This window comes from Callorhinus ursinus, unplaced genomic scaffold (assembly GCF_003265705.2).
Source record: "Callorhinus ursinus isolate GAN/ISIS: 27379988/994484 unplaced genomic scaffold, GSC_fseal_2.0 scaffold60, whole genome shotgun sequence".
NCBI classification, from domain to species: Eukaryota; Metazoa; Chordata; class Mammalia; order Carnivora; family Otariidae; genus Callorhinus; species Callorhinus ursinus.
The window spans coordinates 6,110,571-6,115,972 of NW_027397122.1; the positions used below are offsets into that span (position 1 = coordinate 6,110,571).

The 5,402-nt window shown below is 38.5% G+C and overlaps 1 pseudogene; it reads left to right on the top strand.

The window, feature by feature from the left end:
* LOC112809740 (glycine cleavage system H protein, mitochondrial-like) overlaps nt 1-5,402 on the top strand; it is a 27,087-nt pseudogene that overhangs the window by 4,632 nt on the left and 17,053 nt on the right.

Here is a 5,402-nt window from a genome sequence, read left to right on the forward strand (position 1 = left end):
GGGGGGAGGGGGATGGGTTATCCTGGTGATGGGTATTGAGGAGGGCACGTTCTGCATGGAGCACTGGGTGTTATGAACAAACAATGAATCATGGAACACTGCACCAAAAACTAATGATGTAATATATGGTGATTAACATAACAATAAAAAATTAAAAAAAAAAAAAAGAAGAAGTTAGCAGGGGGGGAAGAATGAGGGGGAGTAAGTCGGAGGGGGAGATGAACCATGAGAGACGATGGACTCTGAAAAAGAAACTGAGGGTTCTAGAGGGGAGGAGGGTGGGGCGATGGGTTAGCCTGGTGATGGGTATTAAAGAGGGCACGTTCTGCGTGGAGCACTGGGTGTTATGCACAAACAATGAATCATGGAACACTACATCATAAACCAATGATGTAATGTATGGTGATTAACATAACAATAAAAAATTTAAATAGAAAAAAAAAGATGAAGACTCTTAGGCTAGAGTTACAATAAAATACAATGATATATGGTTTTCAAGAGATCTATCTAAAAGATGAGGATATTAAATAAAATAAAATGAAACAAAAGAAGTTAAAGAGGCTTTTAATTATTCATCTTCACTGGTGAAAGAAAGAGATGATTTTTAAAAAGATGATACAGCATCTCCCTCAAGCCAACCCACCTGCTATCAATCTCAACACATCAGAATAAAGGTGAAAATAAAGTGAGAGAGGAAAATATGGCAAGCTGCCCAACCATATAAATTTTAATACCAAAAAAGCATGACTAGTATAAAAATGACTACATTCTGCTGGTAACATCCAATTTGCTAGAAAAAAATATAATGATCATTTTTAAAACACCCTTCTAAGGATGTGATATGACAAGTGGACAGAAATGGAAGATTTTGAGGATTGGAACAAACTTGACTAAGCATCATAAAAAAAGATAAATTCAATAATCACAAAATACACATTTTTTTCAAACACACATAAAATACATGATGTGGACAGAAAACAACACATTTTCTATTTAAATTTTACAGAATTACATAGTATGGACTGTATCTCCTTCTCACAATGCAACTGAAAATCCATAAGAGAGAAATAACTTGAAATTCTTATATCTGTTTAAAAGATTAAAACCACATTTTAGATGACACATAGTCAAAGAAGATATCATAATGGAAATTGTAAATTGTTGTGAATTAAAAGGTCATGAAAATAATACATATCAAGACTGAGTCTACAGCTAAAACCCCAATTAGAAGGCAATTAATGGTCGTATATGACTTTTTTAGAAAAAAGTAAAAGGAAAAAAATCTATAAATCCTTTTTTTTGGTTCTAGTGTCATTTTTTTAATTTTATTATGTTATGTTAATCACCATACATTACATCATTAGTTTTTGATGTAGTGTTCCATGATTCATTGCGTATAAATCTTTGAGATAAGCATCCCTTATGAGAATGTAGGATAACAAACGCATTTGAGAAACAACAAAGCACAGCTGAATAAACAAGGAAGTTATGATTATAGGTAACAGTAGACATTAAGGAACTAGAAAACAAGCATAAACAGATGATAAACAAAGCCAAAATTTGGTTCTTTGGGAAGAATATCAACACGCTTCTAGCAGGTTGAACATAAAAATGAAACAGAAAGCGAAAATTGCCAATATAAAGAATGGAAAATAGAACATCACTTTTTTTCCTGCAGATATTAAACAAATATTAAAAGGATATTATGAATAATCTTACACCAATCCCCTGTAATGGAAAAAATGAAAACTAATTGATTCAAAGGGAAATGAGTAACTTGAAAAATGTTCTATCAAAGAAATCGAATCAGTAATCAAACATCCTCCAAGAAAATCGCAGTGCTGGTGTTGTTGGCAAATAGCACCAGATATTCAGGAAAGAACTAGCCCAACCTACACCAACTCTTAAGGAAAACTTTTATTTTTTTGTAAAGTAGATAGTGTCCCACAAAAGTGAATTTACAAGTCATCCTACTCAGAAAGATGCATATGTTCCAAACAAAATAGCAAACTAAAATCGGGGCGGAGGGAAGCAAACATAAATGACCAACTGGTATTTATCCTGGAAATGCAAGCTTTGGTGAACATTAGAAAATTATTCAACCTAATTGAAAAAATATATAATAACCATCTTAAGACACAGAAAGCATCTGAAAAATTTTAATTTCCACTCGTAACAAAAATCTTTTTTTTTTAAAGATTTATTTATTTGAGAGAGACAGAGAGAGCAGGGGGAGGGGCAGAGAGAGAGGGAGAGAGAATCTCAGGCAGACTCTGTGCTGAACAAGGAGCCCAACACTGGGCTCAATCCCATGACCCTGAGATCATGACCTGAGCTGAAATGAAGAGTCAGACGCTCAACCGACTGAGCCACCCAGGCACCTCCCATAATAAAAATTCTTAGCCAACTAGAAATTGGGAAAGTTCCTTGTAATGTTTAAAAAAAGGAAAAGGAAGAAAAAAAAAAAGCTGAGTTTAGTAACTAACCAGGCAGCAGAATACAGACCAGTGAGGAACTTGACTGAGCAGCTTATGGGGGTGTGGGGGGAGTCTCAGAAGCTCTTTGTTGCCAGAGGAGGAGCGGAGGGAGCATTTAAGGACAGTGCAGCCAACTGGGGATTGAAAAGTAGCCCTGGAAAAAGGCAGAAGCAGTTCATTCACTTGTGCACCATCGGTTTAAAATAACTTCCAGTCTGCATTCATCAGTAGGTCCATTGTGTCCGGCATGCTTGGGTCCCTCACAGTTTATGGCTTTTGAACACCTGCAGCTGGGGGGAGAGCACCAGTAAATCAGCTTTCCAGTTCTGCATCCCTGGGACAAGTTGTGCGGTATGGGGGCTTTGCTTATATGTCTCCATACCTCACGGTGAGAGCTTTGTTCCTGAGGTCTGCACCATGAACAGGTTGCCACGTGCTCAAGTTGCTAGCAAGGAGGGCACCAGAGAAAGGGGAAAAGTCTTGAAAAGGACACACGTTATTTGCAGATTATGTGATGGTAGAATCAGAAGAGTATAGAGCGAGTTTGCCCAAGAGTCAATATAAAAAAGCCAAAGCATTTCTTTTAAAAATAAGTTGATGGAGATATGATTGAGATACAGAAAACCGCACATATTTAGTGCAAACAGCAAAATGAGTTTAGAGTTGTTGATCTTGAACAATACGGGTTTGAACTACTGAGATCTACTTAGGTGCGGATTTTTTTTAAATAAATACGGTACAGAACTGTAAATGTATTTTCTCTCCCTTATGGTTTTCTTAATAACGTGTTCTTTTCTCGAGCTTACTTTATTGCATGAGTACAGTATATAATAGGTATAACATACAAAGCGTGTTCAACCACTGTTTGAATCATAGGTGAGGTTTCTGGTCAACAGTGGGCTGTTAGTAGTTAAGATTTGGGGGAGTCAAAAGTCATATGTGGATTTTTGACTGCACAGAAGGTCAGTGCCTGGTCAAGGGCCAACTGTATACAGACATAAGACCATACCACAATGCAGAGGTATTTCTACATACCCACGAAAATACTTTGAAAAAGTAAATGACAGTGACAGCAGGAAAGATGACATACAAGAATAACTCTTAACGAGTCCTCTATATAAAAATCATAGAAAAAAAATAGTGAGTGATATTTAAAAAGACATAAAAAATTGGACAGAAACACCACACTCATGAATTGGAGAACTGATAGGTAAAAATGCCAAGTTTCTCCAAACTGGTCTGTGGATTCAGTGCCTCACCAGTCAGAGCGAGAACACGCATGAATGAGCAAGTGGCAGGCGTGGCTGGGACACACATCAGGGACGCAGAAGTGACAGGCCCTGCCACGGCAGCGCGTGCTGGGAGCCACGTGGGAAAACCACTGACTGGCACGTCTCAGCATCCTTATCTGGAGCCTGGGGAACAATAACAGTAGGGAATATCTTGAGGATTAAACAAGTTAACGTACATAAGACATTTTGGTGATAGGAAATAGAATAAAATATAAAAAGGGATCCAAGTGCACGTTGGAAGTAAGCAGACTAAATCAAATTAAAAGCGACTTCTCCCAAAACAAGCTAAACTTGCCGAGAAGGTTCAAAATGCTTGAGTCAATTAACACCAGGCGGAGTCTCCAAGATGGGCTGCAAAGGGAGAGGCTTGTTCTTTGCAAAACGTGAAACTTACAAGCGTGCCAGGGTCAGTTTGATCTTCCCTTGTGTTAAGGATCTGAGTCCTCGACTTTGACTCTTTTCAGAGCAAGAAAGTATGTTCTGTACTCAACAGGATCTGCACAGTCTCTGGCACATAGAAGATGCTCAATTAATGTTATTTGAAAGAATAAGGAACAAGGATGAGCTGACCCACACTTGAGAGAGGAGGAAATCTTTCTGAGGGAGCTGTCAGAGCCAGGCTGTTCCTGAGGCACCTGCTGGGCCTGGACAGAAGAGGGTCACACGTGAGCCAGGCAGGGAGGCCCCGTGGGGAAGTGGAAACCAGCAAAGACGGAGCAGTCCCTGGAGGCGGGAGTATGATATTGGGACTTGGTGGGGCTCAAACACTGGTTCCCCCAAGGATATCTGCTGAGCTCTGGGTGGCGCTGGAGGTGGGGGTCTGAGCAGACACTGCTAATTTAGAGTGAAATCTGTGGCCCCATCCTTGTGCTGAGGAAAAGTGAAGGATATGCCCATAAGACATTTACCACTTTTCTCTAAGGAAATTCAAATAAAAACATACAGAGGTATATATGCATTTGTTTATCACGGAATTTTTCTGGTATAAAAAATGTGGATACTATGTAAATGCCCAATAATGGTTACATTACGATGTCTCTAAAAAACTCTGCTGCTATTACAGAAAAAAATATGGAATATGTAAAATGTTTTAAATGAAAAGAAATATTAAAGAGCATTCAGTGAAAGTAATGATCCCATTTTCAGAAAATAAAACCAATCTTCATTTAGAATAAAAGGTAAGCTCAACTTTCAGTCCTGGAAAACAGAAAATGAAAAGCCTAAAGATGTTTACATGCCTTACATCAAGATATTCAAAAGAAAAAATGCATAAATCAGAGAACAGAAGAATCAACACAATAAATCTAAGAGCTGGTACTTTTAATGGTGTATTAAAGTGAGCTTTTAAATACGGAATATAATCAAGGAGAAAGAGAGAGAATCCAACGTTGGAAACATGGGCCAGGAGGAGATCTGAAAAAGGAAATCAGACATCACTCTGCAAAAGGACGTCATTCCATACAAGGACATCACTCTGCACAAGGACATCATCCCATACAAGGACAACACTCTGCCCAAGGACATCATCCCATACAAGGACATCATCCCATACAAGGACATCATCCCATACAAGGACAACACTCTGCCCAAGGACATCATCCCGTACAAGGACATCATCCCGTACAAGGACAAC